Source organism: Giraffa tippelskirchi, chromosome 5, assembly GCF_054371585.1.
Source record: "Giraffa tippelskirchi isolate mGirTip1 chromosome 5, T2T-mGirTip1v1.2.pri, whole genome shotgun sequence".
In the NCBI taxonomy this organism is placed as follows: domain Eukaryota; kingdom Metazoa; phylum Chordata; class Mammalia; order Artiodactyla; family Giraffidae; genus Giraffa; species Giraffa tippelskirchi.
The window spans coordinates 127,682,136-127,700,342 of NC_137279.1; the positions used below are offsets into that span (position 1 = coordinate 127,682,136).

At 42.3% G+C, this 18,207-nt stretch overlaps 1 protein-coding gene and 1 long non-coding RNA gene across 5 annotated transcripts in view; both read left to right on the forward strand.

The window, feature by feature from the left end:
* Nucleotides 1–18,207, forward strand: part of BCAR3 (BCAR3 adaptor protein, NSP family member) — a 130,604-nt gene that overhangs the window by 16,533 nt on the left and 95,864 nt on the right. The gene's annotated exons all lie outside the window — the stretch shown is intronic.
* On the forward strand, nucleotides 13,892–17,656 carry LOC145504925 (uncharacterized). Its single transcript, XR_014052585.1, has 2 exons — nucleotides 13,892–15,141; nucleotides 16,856–17,656. It is a non-coding gene; the product is annotated as an uncharacterized LOC145504925 (long non-coding RNA).

Below are 18,207 nucleotides of genomic sequence, written 5' to 3' on the forward strand. Positions count from 1 at the left end.
TTCACATTGTATTTCTGTTAGTTCTGGTCTAGACCTCACTAAGGAGTTTAGATTTTCTCCGCAGGTCAAAGGGAAGCCTTTAAAGGGTTTTAAGCAAGGGAATAGCATGATCTGGCTCAGTTAGTAGAAGACTCAGTGGAGAAGTGATTGAAGGGGGAATAGGAGTTGGAGGAAGGGCAGGAGGTGGTTGCAGAAGTTCAGGAAGCAGAGGGGGTCTGCTCTGGCAGGGTAGTAGGAGAGATGAAAGTGGGTGGATTCAAGATCTGTTTTGTAGGTAGAATCTACCGGAATTGCTGAGGGTTAGATAGAGAGGGATGAGGGAGTGGGACAGTCAAGCATGGCCCTGGGAGCTGGATGAGGAGCGGGGCCATTTACGGAGATGGGGAAGAGTGGAAAGGAGCAGAGCTTTATTTGGTGATTGGGCTGCTTTTTCCTGGGAGGAGGAGGTAATGGTTCGATTGCAGAGAATCGAGACTTCTGTTTCGCGTGTGCTGAGTCTGAGATGTATGCGTGTCTACTGGAGGTGTTAACCAATCAGTTGGTGTTGTGAGCCTGGAGCTATGGAGAGAGGTCTGGGCTAAAAGTTATAAAGTTAGGAGTCTGCATACAAATGATATTAAAGCCAGAAATGGATGCCATTGGCCAGGGAGAGAGCTGTGTAGAGCATAAAGGGAAGGGCCCCTAGGGCCCAGCCAGGAGGAACCCGAGCACAGACCATTCTGGGGAGTCAGCATAGGAGGCTGAGTGTTCAGTGGGGAGCAGAGAAATGAGGCAGGAACCACACATGGTTGGTGTTCAAAGGAAGGTGGGGATGAGAGACAAAATTCAACAGGAAAAGATCTAATCTTTTAAGTATGTAATAAAACAAAGCACATTTTTTCATTACTTGATTCTTTTTATAAAACGTTTTTGATTTGATTAAAGCAGACATGTCCCTGGGGCCGCCCTCCCTGTGGGCCTGTGTCAGCAGTGTGGTGATTATGCCTGCGGTTGGTTCCATCCCTGGCTGGTCTGCGTATCCCCGACAGCTCTGTGAACAGAGGTTACACAGACCACTGTGGTTAGCGTTCAGACTTTTGCCTGAGGGGTGAGGGCTGCTTTTCTAAGGTGCCTGCCCTGGGAAAGGGGCCTGGGGTGCATGTTTGGCTGAGTGAAGTCCTTCCTTTTATTTTCTCAAAATTGTAGCACTTTTGGGCTTCCCTGACAGCTCAGTTGGTAAAGTATCTGCCTGCAATGCAGGAGACCCTGGTTCAATTCCTGGGTTGGGAAGATCCGCTGGAGAAGGGATAGGCTACCCACTCCAGTATTCTTGGGCTTCCCTTGTGGCTCAACTGGTAAAGAATCCATCTGCAATGCAGGAGACCTGGGTTCTATCCCTGTGTTGGAAAGATCCCCTGGAGAAGGGAAAGGCTACCCAGTCCAGTATTCTGGCCTGGAGAATTCCATGGACTGTATAGTCCATGGGGTCACAAGGAGTCGGATAGAATCTGTCTCTGAGTTAGATGAGAAGAAACCTTTACAAACACACTCCTTTAGCAGTGAGTGGGGAATGGTTGGGGGCAGGGTGGATGGAGCCAGCAGGAGTGGGGGAAGGGCAGATAGACACCAGCCAAACAAAGCATCTGCTTTTATCAAAAGTGCTGTGTTTGGGCTTAGCCAGCCCAAAGCCTGATGATTCACTGATGCCAGACCCTCTGTGCCTGCCAAGAGACATACTGGCCTTGATACGGTTTTTCTTGTTGTTACTCTATTCAGTTTGACTGACTGCTGCCAAGTTAAGATTTCAACAGTGGCTTTTAACTTGATGCTCTTCTGGAGTTCTGCTGAACACAAGTTGACCCATGACCGTATCAGGTCTTCATCAACCAGGACCACTTGGTATTAACCTTGGATTCCTGTAGAGACTCACCATAGTGTGATATGTAAGATACTTAAACGGTGCTGTTTTAACATGATTAGGGAATCTGCCTGAGGAGGCGATTTAATTGCCATTCTTTCAGTGAATGTCATGAACACATTCATCAGGCATGGCTGTATTTTCAGATGAGATAGAAACTGACTCATAGGAGTAGGAATTGGCTGCTGAAGTGAAAGAAGCAGGAGTTTGAGAAGCAGCCAGGCCTTCAATTGTGTCCTAATCTACAGTCTACCCTAGGCTGTAGGAAGAAAGATTTACCAAGTTGAGGGAAATGACAAAGAAGGTCTCATGGTCTGAGGCTCTGAAAGGGAAATGCAGTTCAGGACAACTGACAACCACATGCTGACCAGAGTTTGAAGGAGGAACAGGTATGTTGTGACCATCCAGGGAGCGCTCGTGTTTAAGGATGTGTAGGAAGGACTGTCTCCAGCCTGGACTGACCCGTGTACAGGATCCCCCCGACTGTAGCATGATGAGCCAGGGCTGATCCGATAAATTCATTCACTAGTACTCTGAGTATTTGTGTGCTGAAGATTCAAAGACAGGCCAGGGCTTTTGTCCAGTTGAGGAGCTCATGGCCCTGGGAGAAGGGGATGCAGGTTTTGAACCATCTGAGCTCACCTGCACCTGTTCTCTCTCTTTACTGCTGACCTACCTTCCCATCCACACTTTTGCCCTCTGTGTCACTCCCTCCACTAGTTCAATAAGCAATTCTACTTTTCTTGACTTCTGACTCTAACATCTTTCCAGGTATCATGTTACTTTTTCTCCTTGACCAGGTGATTGCAGGTTGTGCTTTCTAGGTAACCTTCACTCAGAGCCTGCCTTCACTGTGCCACCACTTGCTCTGGGCTGTTCTGACCTTGGACCCAGGCTTAGGAAAGATCGGGCCATGCAACTGAGGCCCGTATTAGAGGATGGCTCTGGGCTGTGGAAAGAACTCGAGTGCAGAGTAAGCAGAGGATTGTAAGGAATGCTATGGGTAACAAAAAGGGCTTTCAGAAATTATGTTTGGAATAATAAAACCAAAGAGAGGGGGATGTGAGAAAAACCAAACTGCTGAGCTTCTGTTCAGCTTGTGTTTTTTTCTTTTTTTGGTTGAGGAAATGACTTCTCTGATTGGAAAGGGTAGGATGGAGGTGAAGGAGGATAGAAGATGAGGCCATGACAAGAGGCTCTAATGCCACCAAGTAAGCTGAAGCCCCAAGGCCCAAGAAGAAAGGCTGAGACCACCAGACCAGTGCACAGCATTGGAAAAATGCTGGCATCACCAAGAGTGACAGGAGAGATGAAGATAGATGAGGATTTTAACTTCCAAAACGGAACTAGGGAGATAAAATTAATCTATAAAATGGTAAGATTGACATCCATCTCAGGAAATATTCTAAAAAGGATTATTAGAACAATGATTTTTGAATACTTGGGGAAGGAAGCAACAACCAGCAGTAATTAGCAGGGCTTTGCCAAAAAGCAGGTTAGACTAGATTCACTTTCCTTCCTGGGGTTACTTTGTTGGTAGATTAGAGGACTGTTGAGAAGGTGTATATTCAGATGTCAGTCATCAGTGATATCCTTAGGATGAAAGTGATTGCAGGCCAGATGATGGTACAGGAAACACACTCTAGGCTGTATCCTTAGCCCATTTCTAGCCAACTTTAAAATATCTTTTAGACAATGATACTGACATAAACGTCATGTTGGTGGGTGTTATGAATATTGGGGGAATAACTAATATGTCAAAGTGATAGAAGTAAGATCCAAAAAAGATCTTGGCATTTTGAAATAACAGACCAAACCTAACTAGAAGGACTGTGTGTGTGCACATAGTCGCTCAGTCGTGTCCAACTCTTTGCAACCCTTTAGACTCTAGCCCGCCAGGCTCCTCTGTCCATGGGATTCTCCAGGCAAGAATACTGAAGTGGCTTGCCATTCCCTTCACCAGGAGATCTTTTCAACCCAGGGATCAAACCCAAGTTTCCCATGTCTCCAACATTGCAGGCAGATTCTTTACCTGGTGAGCCATCGGGGAAGCCCAACTAGAAGGACTCAGGAGAGACAAAGACTTGCACTAAGTCCAAAAAACAAAATAAATGTATAGCGTTTGGCTTAATAGCCACATGTGAAAAAATATTCCAGGATTTAGGTAATTGCAGCCCCAGAATGAGTCAGCAGTATTCTATGGTTGTCAAAGAAGTTAATGTGATTTTAGGAGCATTAATTAAAGTTTAATAATCAGACCAAGGGTTACACTTGGCTGCCCAGCTCCCATCTGGTGAATTGTTTTCTCTAAACAACAGAAATAGAAGATGAATTCCTACACTACAGAGCAGTGAGCTTCTATCTAGATCACTCTTCTACTCTAAAGCACAGGCATTTAATCATCAAGGCATACCCCTAAGGTTCTTTGTATTAGTGCAAAGGAACTCCTCATGTCATGGGTTAACCCTAGGAGGAGAATATAAAATAAGCACCAACCTTAATCCTATCAACTACTAGTGAGCCAGCTTTAACAAATGAAATCAAGAAATATGTCTTGAGATGTGGGAGAGTAAATCTCGGATTTATCTTGCAAAGGGATGAAACAAAACATATTGTCTGAAATGCACATCTAGGAGTGTTATAGTTCTTTGTTTTTAAAGCTACATCCCTTTTTAAAGCACAATCGTACACATATTATATTTTATAATTAATTTCATAATTACTTTAATGGGTGATTTTTCTTTTTTCCCCCCCTTTGGCTTCTTGTTTTTTTAAAGATTAAAGTAAAATTGACTTACAATGTTAACAGATTACATCCTTATTTTAATTAGCAAAGACAATGCATATAATATGCCCCTGCATAGCATGAGAAAGTAACTTTAAAAAATGTTTTAAATTTATTTTTATTTTTAATTGGAAGATAATTGCTTTACAATGTTGTTTTAGTTTCTGCCATACAACAACATGAATCAGCTATAAGTATACATATGTCCCCTCCCTCTTGAACCTCCCTCCTATCCCTCTAGGTTGTCACAGGGTACCAGGTTGACCTCCCTATGTCATATAGCAAATTTCCACTAGCTATCTGTTTTACATGGGGCTTCCAGGTGGCTCAGTGGTAAAGAATCTGCCTGCTAATATAGGAGATGAGGGTTCAATCCCTGCATTGGGAAAACCCCCTGAAGAAGGGAATGGCAACCCATTCCAGTATTCTTGCCTGGGAAATCCCATGGATAGAGGAGCCTTGGCGGGCTACAGTCTGTGCAGTCACGAAGAGGAGCCTGGTGGGCTACAGTCCATGGAGTCACAAAGAGTCGGACACGGCTGAGTACGTACTAATGGTAGTTTTATTCCTAGTTTTTAAAGAAATCTCCATTCTATTCTCCATAGTGACCGTATCAGTTTACATTCCCACCAACTGTGCAGTAGGGTTCCTTTTCTCCACATCCTCTCTAGAATTTATTGTCTGCAGATTTTTTGCTGATGGCCATTCTGACCAGTGTGAGATGGTACCTCATTGTAGTTTTGCTTTACATTTCTTTAATAATGAGTGATGCTGATCATACATTCCTGTATTTATTGGCCATCTGTATGTCTTCTTTGGAGAAGTGTCTTTTTTCTGCCCATTTTTTGATTGGGTTGTTTGTTTTTCTGATATTGAGCTGCATGAGCTGCTTGTATATTTTGGAGGTTAATCCTTTGCTGCTTCATTTGTAATTATTTTCTCCCATTCCAAGGGTTGCTTTTTTTCATCTGGTGTATAGTTTCCTTTGCTGTGCAAAAGCTTTTAAATTTAGTTAGGATTAAGTAACTCTTTATTGCAACTTTAATGTGATTCCCCATATCAGTAGAGAAACTGTCCATCTAACTACACACTAGCTTATGTTTTTCCAAGTTATGTCATTTCTCCACTCACCAGGCCAGTCCTGTTTTAAGCATCTAGTTCTTCATTTTCCCATAAACAGTTCGAAATGACCTTGTGGTCCACTCTCAGTCCTCTTGGTTATCTCCCTGGTTAACCTCCTCTCTGGCATTTCAAATGTGTCCAGAGAGATTCATTTGCAGCTGAAGCAGCCAGCTTCTCAAGACCACTTTGAAAATATCTAGTCTCAGAGGGGCTGGGGAGCTAGGCGCTGGCCTGGCAGCAGTGACCTTCCACTGTTGAGGGAGTTCTGTCTGTGGCCATCACCGCTCAGTCACAGGCCTGTGGCTATATCATCTCCTTCATGAGGAGGTCTGTCAGTCCAAACAACATTTCTCTCATGTTCCCTCTCTCTCTCCAATGTTATGCTTCCCTTGATGAACCCATGGAGTGTGTTGGGAATGGTTAGAGTCTAGATCTTCTGCATAGTGGAGAGAACTCACACACGCACACACATATACACACATTCAGTTCAGTTCAGTCGCTCAGTCGTGTCCGACTCTTTGCGACCCCATGGATTGCAGCATGCCAGGCCTCTCTGTCCATCACCAACTCCCGGATACTACCCAAACCCATGTCCATCGAGTCGGTGATGCCATCCAACCATCTCATCCTCTGTTGTCCCCTTCTCCTCCTGCCCCCAATCCTACCCAGCATTAGGGTCTTTTCCAATGAGTCAACCCTTCGCATGAGGTGGCCAAAGTATTGGAGTTTCAGCTTCAACATCAGTCCTTCCAATGAACACCCAGGATTGATCTCTTTTAGGATGGATCGATTGGATCTCCTTGCAGTCCAAGGGACTCTCAAGAGTCTTCTCCAACACCACAGTTCAAAAGCATCAATTCTTCGGCGCTGAGCCTTCTTCACCATCCAACTCTCACATCCATACATGACCACTGGAAAAACCATAGCCTTGACTAGACGGACTTTTGTTGGCAAAGTAATGTCTCTGCTTTTAAATATGCTATCTAGGTTGGCCATAACCTTCCTTCCAAGGAGTAAGCGTCTTTTAATTTCATGGCTGCAGTCACCATCAGCAGTGATTCTGGAGCCCAAAAAAATAAAGTCTGACACTGTTTCCACTCTTTCCCCATCTATTTCCCATGAAGAGATGGGACCAGGTGCCATGATCTTAGTTTTCTGAACGTTGAGCTTTAAGCCAACTTTTTCACTCTCCTCTTTCACTTTCATCAAGAGGCTCTTTAGTTCTTCTTCACTTTCTGCCATAAGAGTGGTGTCATCCGCATATCTGAGGTTATTGATATTTCTCCCGGCAATCTTGATTCCAGCTTGTGTTTCTTCCAGCCCAGCGTTTCTCATGATGTACTCTGCATAGAAGTTAAATAAGCAGGGTGACAATATACAGCCTTGACATACTCCTTTTCCTATTTGGAACCAGTCTGTTGTTCCATGTCCAGTTCTAACTGTTGCTTCCTGGCCTGCATACAGGTTTCTCAAGAGACAGGTCAGATGGTCTGGTATTCCCATCTCTTTCAGAATTTTCCACAGTTTATTGTGATCCATACAGTCAAAGGCTTTGGCATAGTCAATAAAGCAGAAATAGATGTTTTTCTGGAACTCTCTTGCTTTTTCGATGATCCAGCGGATATTGGCAATTTGATCTCTGGTTCCTCTGCCTTTTCTAAAACCAGCTTGAACATCTGGAAGTTCACGGTTCCCGTATTGCTGAAGCCTGGCTTGGAGAATTTTGAGCATTACTTTGCTAGCATATGAGATGAGTGCAATTGTGCTGTAGTTTGAGCATTCTTTGGCATTGCCTTTCTTTGGGATTGGAACGAAAACTGACCTTTTCCAGTCCTGTGGCCACTGCTGAGTTTTCCAAATTTGCTGGCATATTGAGTGCAGCACTTTCACAGCATCACCTTTGAGGATTTGAAATAGCTCAACTGGAATTCCATCACCTCCAGTAGCTTTGTTCGTAGTGATGCTTTCTAAGGCCCACTTGACTTCACATTCCAGGATGTCTGGCTCTAGGTGAGTGATCACACCATCATGATTATCTGGGTCGTGAAGATCCTTTCTGTACAGTTCTTCTGTGTATTCTTGCCACCTCTTCTTAATATCTTCTGCTTCTGTTAGGTCCATACCATTTCTGTCCTTTATCGAGCCTATCTTTGCATGAAGTGTTCCTTTGGTATCTCTAATTTTCTTGAAGAGATCTCTAGTCTTTCCCAATCTGTTGTTTTCCTCTATTTGTTTGCACTGATCGCTGAGGAAGGCTTTCTTATCTCTCCTTGCTATTCTTTGGAACTCTGCATTCAGGTGGAAATATCTTTCCTTTTCTCCTTTGCTTTTCGCTTCTCTTCTCTTCCCAGCTATCTGTAAGGCCTCCTCAGACAGCCATTTTGCTTTTTTGCATTTCTTTTCCATGGGGATTTTCTTGGTCCCTGTCTCCTGTACAGTGTCACGAACCTCTGTCCATAGTTCATCAGGCACTCTGTCTATCAGGTCTAGTCCCTTAAATCTATTTGTCACTTCCACTGTATACTCATAAGGGATTTGATCTAGGTCATACCTGAATGGTCTAGTGGTTTTCCCTACTTTCTTGAATTTAAGTCTGAATTTGGCAATAAGCAGTTCATGATCTGAGCCACAATCTGCTCCTGGTCTTGTTTTTGCTGACTGTATAGAGCTTCTCCATCTTTGGCTGCAAAGAATATAATCAATCTGATTTATAGGGAAATAAACAGGCGTATGCATATTGTATTGAATTATTACTTGTTATAGTAAAGTTTTATGTTATAACATAATTATAGTTCAGTGTAATATGTGTACTCCTTTATATGTTTTATAATGCATAGAAAATAAGTGCCGATGAGATGTTATTAATTCTGTGAGTTGGTGGTGGGGAGGGAGGAAGGGGAAAGAGTGGTCAGAGAAGATGGAAATGAACAGAAAGACGATGGGGACTCTGTAGACTTCTTGGTTCAGGAAATTCCAAATAGTTTGGATTTGTTGGAGCATAAGGAGCATGGTGAGGAGATAAGGCTGGTGAGACGGACAAGTCCTTCGAATCATGGACAGCATCTAATAAAATATAAGATGAGAATGCTATACTCTCCCACATGTTAATCTTACCTGAAAGAACATGGGTTTAATCAGGAATATCGGCCAGTGGAAGCAAAATCTTCATAGATGCAAAGCCTCTTGCTATTTCTTCCTCCTCCCACACCTCTACCCCCACAGCTCCCCAAGGTGTTGAGATGTTGATAGAACTTCATGCCGGAGGACAGAGTGACTGAGGTCTCTAAGTTCCAAGGCCATGTCCACATACATGTAGGCTGAGGTTGCCAACAAAGGGCAAACTTCCTCCCAATTATTGGGTTCACCTTTTCTGATTGTTGATGTGCCCTCGCACATGGGTTGGTTAAGGATGGTAAACCAGTAGTCCCCTAGGCTGCAATGTTGGTCCTCTTTGGCACCACTAATACATGTGAAGAAGCCTATTGGTCACACTCGTTTTAAGTCTTTCTGTATTGCATTTCAGTTAAATGTTCTAGGAATGAGGTCATTTGTGGTAAATGGATACCTGCAAGCTAGAACTCCATTCAGACGTGTAAACCTTCTAATCCCTCACCTCAGTAAGTTTTAAGTTGATGATTTTTGCACAGTGCCTTCATATCTGGGAACCATGCTTTACTTAGCAGCTTTGTATAGATTCTTTGTGTCTTCTATAGTCATCATTTGTGAATCATGACAATTTTCTTCTCCCTTTTTCAATTCTTATACTTTTCATTTCTTTTGCTTATTTAAATGCACTGACCAGGACCTCCAGGACAGTGCATCGAAGCAGTAATAGGGGACATCTTTATCTTGTTTCTGATCGGTTGATTGGTTTTAGTAATGATTCTAATAATTCACCATTAAGAATGAGGTTTTTACCAGGTATATTTGTCCTTTTTTATTTCTAGTTTGTGAAGAGTTAGCTTTTTCCTTGCTGAGATCATGAAAAGTTGGTGGTATTTTTTTTAAATCCACTTCCTCCTCCCATTAATTAGAAGCCCCAAATAATTTTCCTTTAATGTGTTAATGTTAATGTGGTGAATAGATTTTCTCAACTTAAACTGACCCTATATTCCAGGAGTCAACCCAGTTTGATTATGATGTATTTTTATACATTCTTGGATTCTTAAATTAGGTTTGTCAATGATTTAGGATTTTTTTTTTTATCTCTTCATGTATGAGATTAACCTATTCTTTTTCTTTCTTTTATTAACCTGGTGTCCTTTAGTATCAAAATTATAATATCCTCTTTTTCAAATTTCTTGAAGAATTTGTATAATTTTCATAGTAATAAATTCCAAAGTTTGGCAGAACTTCCTGGTTAGAAAAACCATCTAGATCTGTCGCTGTTGAACAGCTGACTCAGTTTTTTAATCGTTATAGATAGGACTCTTCAGGTTTTCTGTTTGAGTCTATTTTAGTATTATTTTTCCAGGAATTTGGTTTTTTCCTAAGCTTTCAATTTTACTGGTGTGAAGATGTTCCTAGTGTTCTCTTACTGTGCTCTCCTGTGTCTGTGATTGTGTGTGTGTGTGCCCAGTCCCTCAGTCGTGTCCAACTCTTTGTGACCCCAAGGCCTGTAGCCCGCCAGGTTCCTCCTCTGATTTTTCCGGCAAGAATACCAGAGTGAGTTGCCACTTCCTCCTCCAGGGGATCTTCCTGACCCAGGGATCTCTGATTATACCCCCCCTTTATTTCTCTGCTGTTTGTGCCTTCTCTCATTTTCCTAGATTATATCTGTCAGAGGTTTATTTCATTAGGCTCCTGAAGAACCAGGCTTCATTTGTTGCTCCCTTACTGTATCGTGTTTTGGGGTTTTCTTTGAATTTCTGCATTTTAAAAATCTTTAGTCTGTTTTTAAAATGTTTGTTCTGTTCTCTTAACTTAAGCTGGAAACAGTTAATTTCAGTCTTCTCTGAAAGTAAGCATTTAAGGCTCTACATTTCCTCCAAAATAACCACTTTGATTGTATCCAACATGTGCTATATCCTACATTGTGCAAATCTGTCTTGAGTTTAATCTGGTTAACAGTTACCATGTATGGTGATACATTTGGGTTTATAGCTACCTCTTATTCTGTGTGTCTGTACTGTTCGTACATTTTTCTAACCTATGGGCGTTTTTTTAAGTGCCTTATTTTGAATTGTCTTAAAAAAAAAACTCTATTCCTATTCATTTAGTGGTTAGTTTAAAAATACCTTTAAATGACTTTATACACATAATAGAGTAAAACAATACCTTTCCTCCTTCCGGAGCAATGCAGGATTTAGAACATGAGCTTCGGGCACCTTCCACTTGGCTCCTATGTCAGTGTTGCCCTGTGTTTTAGTTTGTGTTTAAAAATTGTGGTTAGTTACACATACCATAAAATTTACTTTTTAACCATTTTTAAATACATGGTTCAGTAATGTTAAGTACATTCACGTTGTTGTATAACCAGTCTCCAGAGTTCTCTTCAGCTTGCAAAGCTGAAAATCTGCACCCATTAAACAACTCCCCATTCCCACCCCCCACCGCCCCACCCCTGGCCACCACAATTCTACTCTCTGACTCTCTGATTTTGACTACTCTGGGTACCTCATATAAGTGAAATCCTTATGGGTATTTGTCTTTTGTGACTGGCTTCTATCACCCACCATATTGTCCTTAAGGTTCTTCTGTATTCTAGCATATGTCAGAATTTTCTCCTCTTTTGAGGCCAAATGATATTCAGTGGTATATATCACATTGTGTATATAGCACATTTTGTTTATCCATTCATCTGTTAATGGACAGTTGGGTTACTTCCACCTTTCAGCTTCTGTGAATAATACTGCTATAATCGTGCACAAATATCTCTTCAAAATCCTTGCTTTCAATTTTAGGGGTATATATTCAGAAGATAAATTGCTGGATTGTATGGGAATTCTACTTTTACTTTTTGAAGAGCCAACGTACCATTTTCCACGGCAGCTGTACCATTTTACAGTCCCACCAACAGTGCACAAGAATTCCAGTTTCTCCACATTCTTACCAACATTTGATTGTTTGTCTGTTTTTTAACTCCAGGGATTAGACATTATCTTGTTTTCACCATCAGTGCTGTTTTAGAGTTGCCTATATATTTACCAGTTTCTTTGTGCATCATTCAGTCTTAGATCCTAAGTTTTCCTTCTGGCATCCTTTTCCTGCTTCCTGAAGGGTATTCTCTGCTTTTATTTGTCTCTGATTGTCTTTATTCACCCTCGTTCTCAGTAGTTTTCTGGGCAAGAAATTTTGTGCTCCTCGCTTTCCCTTTTGACTGATGAAAATCTGTCAGTCTAATTGTCATTGCTGTCAGGGCAACCTTTCTTTGTTCTTCTGCTGCTTTTAAGACCTTGTCTTTGTTTTTGGTGGTCTGTAACTTCCTTAAAATGTGTTTATTTTTGTTTTATACTGCTTAGGACTCATGGGATGCCTGAATCTGATAATTAGTATTTTTCATTAACTTTGAAGGTTTCCCATCATTATTTGACTGTTGCTTTTTGCCTTTCTCTGTTCTCTCTTTCTAGAGTTCTGATTAAATATAAGTAAGCCTTTTCATTCTACCTTCTGAGTCTCTTTTATATTTTCCTTGACTCTTTCTCTGCTGTGTTTTGTATTGTTTATTTATTTATTTTAATTCATAAATATTTTCTCTAGTAATATCTGGCTTATTTATAAGAATATTTTTATATTTATATCAATTATTTTTTAAATTTCTAGGTGTTAGATTATTTTTGTATCTGCCTGTTTATTCTTAAGTCACATTTTTTATTCCATCTTTTTAAAAAGATTATCATGCATCATTATTTTATAGCTTACATCTGAAATTCCAATATCTGAATTCTTTAGGGATCTCAATCTGTTGTCATTTCTTCTAATTTTGGAGCTTGTCACTGGGGCTTGTTTTCTGGTGTATGTAATTATTTCTAGAAGGGAGTTTCTATTTAACCAAACTTGTGGATATCCTGTGTAGCTTTCTGTTGATGAAGTTTTCCTCCAGAAAGGACTTTTACATTGTTCCCTGACTAATTAATGGTGCCACTAACCCAGACACTTTAATATTGTTCTCAGTTTTGGATTCTCTATCAAAGCAGGTCATATAAATTTGCATCCCAAAGGATGACTTGTGGTTTACACATTCTTAGGGGAGACTATTACTACTGCTGTTTTTTTCCCATCAGAATCTGGTGGAGAGAGTAGCCCTCCTTGGTTTCCTTTGCATGTGTTTGTTGTGTTGCGTTTAGCACATTCCTTCTGTGGTGGGTGGCTTAGTCCTGGTCTGATTGTTCTAGCATTATGCAAGGAACTAACTTCGGAGTTAGTTGCTCAGTCTTGCGGACCCAGGGCTTAGCCTCCCTGCTTTCCTCCTTATCTTTTTGTTGTTGTTGTTCACATTTTGTGTTCTTAATTTGCTCTCTTTTTGTATCTGTTTTTGGAGAAGGCAATGGCACCCCACTCCAGTACTCTTGCCTGGAAAATCCCATGGACAGAGGAGCCTGGTAGGCTGCAGTCCATGGGGTCGCTAAGAGTCGGACACGACTGAGCGACTTCCCTTTGTATCTGTTTTATATATATGTCTGTGTTTCCTGAGACTTTCCCTTTCTTGCGACTTCGACAATATATTTGAAAATACATTTGTAATTTGATTATCACTTAGATTTGAGATTACCTGGTCTGCCAGGTTAAGCAAATGAAGGTCCCAGGGTGGAACTTTCTATTTTTCTGAGTCTTTATTTGGATTCTATAGATATAAGGTGGTTAATTGTGCATTATATGTTCATTTGTTCTTGTCCTTGTTTATTTATTAATTGGCTACTATGTGACAAATACTTTGGTACGTGCTTAGTATACATTGTTGAGCAAGACAGAAGTAGCCTCTGACCTCACAGAGCTTACAGTCCTGCCGAAAAGACATAAACAAGCAGTGGCAGCTGAGGTGGGGGTGATGGAGGAGACCAAAGCGTTATGTAAAACTGGGCACTCTTATCTAGCTTCTGCACAGCTCCTTTGTTTTATTGTTCCCTGGTTTTCCTTCATGAGTTAACTATTTTTGCTGGTGTGAAGGGATTACTTAAATATTATATTTTATTATACTCTAAGGGAAGGATTTCTATGTTCATAGTTTGAGGGACGTGAAAGACTCCTGAAAATAACTATCTGTTGAGAAGGAAGGAGAGCTTATTTGGGATATTCAGTAGCTAAATGGCAGCAATCATGTATGCACTACTAACCATGGAAAATGGGTGGTAAAGGGATAAAGTCTTATTGATTCAAATCCTGGTAGTCAGTACAGTATAGTGCTTGAGGCAAGCATGCATATGTGCTCAGTCATGTCTGACTCTTTGCAACCCCATGGACTGTAGCCCACCAGTCACCTCTGTACGTGCCAAGAATACTGGTGTGGGTTGCCTTTTCCTCCTCTAGGGGATCTTCCTGACCCAGGCATAGGACCCACATCTTTTGTGTCTCCTGCATTGGCAGGCAGAATCTTTACCACTGCTCCACCTGCAAAGGTGTTTACTAATTCATTCTTAGCAAATGTATTGAGTCCCTACCAAGTGCTAGGCACCGTCTACCTGGTTCCCTTAGAAAGAATTCAGTGAGGGTCCTTACCTCTGTCTTTCCTTTCACCCACTACATCCTGCCATTTACCAAGGTCTATCTATTTTCCCTTCTAAAAGTCTCCCTCTCACTCCATCTGTCACTTTAACCCAGGCCTACTCATCTCTTACCCAGACCCCATAGTATCCTTCCCTTTAGTCTTCCTGGCTCCATTTGGACCCCACTAATCTGTTTTCCACACTGCTGCAGGGAGATTTTTCTAAAACACAAATCTCTGGTTATTCTCCAGCGTGAGAGCCTTCAACAAATTCCACTGCTTTCAAGATAAAGTGTAAATGTGTTTACACGGCATCCAAGCCTCTGATAGTCTGCCTCTTCTTCATCCTGATCTCCCAACCCCTCACCAGACTTATTACCTCCCCCAACCCCCTGCTTCCCTTAGTGGTTCTTTTATTCCTTAATTCAGCAAGTGGTTTCTGGGCAACTGCTATGTGCAGAGCACTGGAGACACCAAGGGGAACAAAGCAGAGAAAGCCCCACTCTTGCAGGATTATATTCAAGGGAATAGACAGACCATGAGCAAATAAACATATCATAAATTTTCACATAATATGGGAAAAAATGAAGCCAGATAAGGGGATAGAGTGTGGTGGTGGTGTTCATTTAGGTAGGCTGGTTAAGAAAGTGATGTTTGAGAGAGATCTGAGTGATGTGGGCCTGAGTGAACCTTCAAGTATACGCGTGCTAAGTTGCTTCAGTTGTATTTGACTCTGCGCCCTGTGGAATGTAGCCCAGCAGGCTCCTCTGTCCATGGGATTCTCCAGGCAAGAATACTAGAGTAGGTTGCCATGTCCTTCTCCAGGGGATCTTCCCCACCCAGGGATCGAACCCTCATCTCTTAGGTCTCCTGCATTGGCAGGTGGATTCTTTACCACTAGTGCCACCTGGGAAGCCCCTTCAAGTATATAAAGGGAGACTATTCCAGGCAAAGGAGCAGTGTGACTGCCAAGCCACAGCAGCAGGAGCTGGCTTAATGTGTTTGCACAACAGAAAGAAAAGTCAGTAGGGCTTGGATGGAATAGGCAACAAGCGTGTCAGTGTTCTTTTGTGTTACCACAAACTTGGTGACCTAACATTCATTTGTTACCTCACAGATTCTGTAGGGCAGAAGTCCCATGTGGCTCAGCTGGGTTCTCAGCTCAGGGTCTCACTCAAGATGTCAGTGACTGCATTCTCACCTGAGGCTCTGGGGTGGGGAGTCTGCTTCCACACTCATTCAGGTTGTTGGCAGAATTCAGTTCCTTGTGGTTGTAGGACTGAGGGCTCTGGCCATCTGCCAGGGGCAGCTCTCATCTCCTGTGGGTTCTGTCTTGTCACAGACCCTCCCATAACATCACGCTGGCAACAGACTCCCTCATGTCAAATCCCCCATGTCAGCTGACTTGTGACATTATTAACATCTGCAAAATCCCTACACAGCAGTACCTGGATTAGTGTTTGATTAACTCATCAAGGGACAGGAATCTCAGGAAAGGGTCATCTTTGAAATTCTGCCTAACACAGGTTGGAGAGCTGGCTGAGGTCATGCCATCCAGGGCCTCAGAAGCCACAGTGGGGACCTCAAGGTTTTGTTCTGACAGGATGGGAGCTAGTAGAGGATTTTGAGTGGGCAGTGATCTGAGTAAGGATCACGCTGGCTGCTGTGTGGAGGTTGTAGAGATGGAGCAGAACTGGGGATTGTATTGCAGAGTCCAGGTGAGAGATGATGGTGGCCAGGGCTAACAGAAAGTCAACTCCTCAGTGCTGTGGTCCCCCATATGTACTGTATTATCACATGCTTCTCTCTTTGCCTGAGGATTTGTCATCAACACCTGCCCCACAGCTTCTTCACTGGGACAAGTCCCTACTCAGCCCTCAAACCTTAACTCAGATGTTGCCTCAAGGCCTCTCTATGGAGCTTCCCTCCCACTGATTCTCTCTAACTTAAATTGTGCTGAGTCGGTTGATTTGTTTTCCCACTTGCCTGCAGCCTCTATATAAAAGCAGCACCTGTGTCTTTGCTTCTTGTATTTCTGTTGTCTGGCCTACTGTAGTTGCTTGATAATGTTTTGGGATGAATACAAGAACTGTGGGGGATACTGAGTGTAAAGTGAGCACGTCATTTCTCTTGGATTGCTGAATACCATTACAGTGAACATGCATGGAAGTACCAGAGGAAGAGTGCAAATTCTGCACATCACTAGCGTGCATGGAGGACTCTGGTGGCTGAGTTGGTAAAGAATCCGCCTGCAGTGCAGGAGAACCAGGTTCAATTCCCTGGGTCTAGAAGTTCCCCTGGAGAAGGAAATGGCAACCTACTCCAGTATTCTTGCCTGGAGAATCCCAGGGACAGAGGAGCCTGGTGGGCTGCTGTCCATAGGGTTGCAGAGAGTCAGACATGACTGAAGCAACTTAGCATGCATGCATGCATTGGAGAGGGAAATGACAACCCACTCCAGTATTTTTGCCTGGAGAATCCCAGGGACGGAGGAGCCTGGTGGGCTGCCATCTGTGGGGTCATTCAGAGTCGAACACGACTGAAACAGCTTAGCAGCAGTAGCCAGTATTCTTGCTTGGAAAATCCCGTGGACAGAAGAGCTTGATGAACTACAGCCCATGGGGTCGCAAAGAGTCGGACATGACTGAGTGACTAAACCACCACCAGTGTGTGTGGAGTTTAAGGGGAGCCCCAATCTGAAATAGCTGGATCTAGTTTCTCACATCCCTCCATTGTATGAAATAATCATGTTATCACAGGCATTTCCTTTTTATGTTATATCCAAACGAACATTTGTGTGACATCACTGTTAGCCAGTAATTTAGTCTATAATATTTAAATAAGTAAACATCCATTCACTTAAAACATTCTCTCATTTAAGACAGACATAGGGCACTTCCATCTCCATCTGCATTTGAACTGCTCAGAAAAGATCTATGTCAGTGAAATTCTGTTTGTGTATTCAAGGCACAGAACCTCTTAACTCAAAATAGCAAACACTTCTAGCTCAAGTGTCCCTTTAAGAGGGAGGAAATTATTAACCTGGTTACTGATGAGAAACAAACTAAAATAGTAAATATGTGTAGAAACATTTCTGGGACTCCCAGCGAGACATCTTCAGTATGAACTTGAGAAAGTGCGACACTGGAAAGAATGATTCAACCAGAGTAAACACAGTGATGTTATTTAAAACTTAATAAACTTAAGAACAGAATAACAGGAGAGTCTGGTTTCATCCTGCTGCTTTCCTGCGGTCTGTGGATGGTGCTCTGCAGGGCAGCCTACTTGACAGAGGGCCCATGGTGCCCACCAGACTCTCAGGGGTAGAGATGCACACAGCATCATGGATTCACATGGGTGGGGATTCATAATTGGCATAAGCAAAAAGAAAAAAAGATTAAAAAAAGCTTTTCATTTACATTGCCAAGTTTCTCTGTTTGTTTTCTAGTGAACTCTGTTGGAGAGTATAAAGATGTGGCTTAAGGAGTGTTTGCTGCACAGTCTTATATGAATAATTGGATATTCTATTTCAAATTAGAGGCTGGGGCTACAGGGCCAACTGCTGTGTTTCTAGCTCATGTCTTCTTTGTGGTTAGATGGGTTAGAGTTAGGGTTAGGCTGGCTGAGAAAGGAGACACAGCACTTCTGCATTTAAATATTTGGGTTGGCTAAAACGTTTGCTTGAGTTTTTCTGTAAGATGGTACAGAAAACCCTGACAAACCTTTTGGCCAACCCAATATACTTTTAATTTGGTTCAAGGC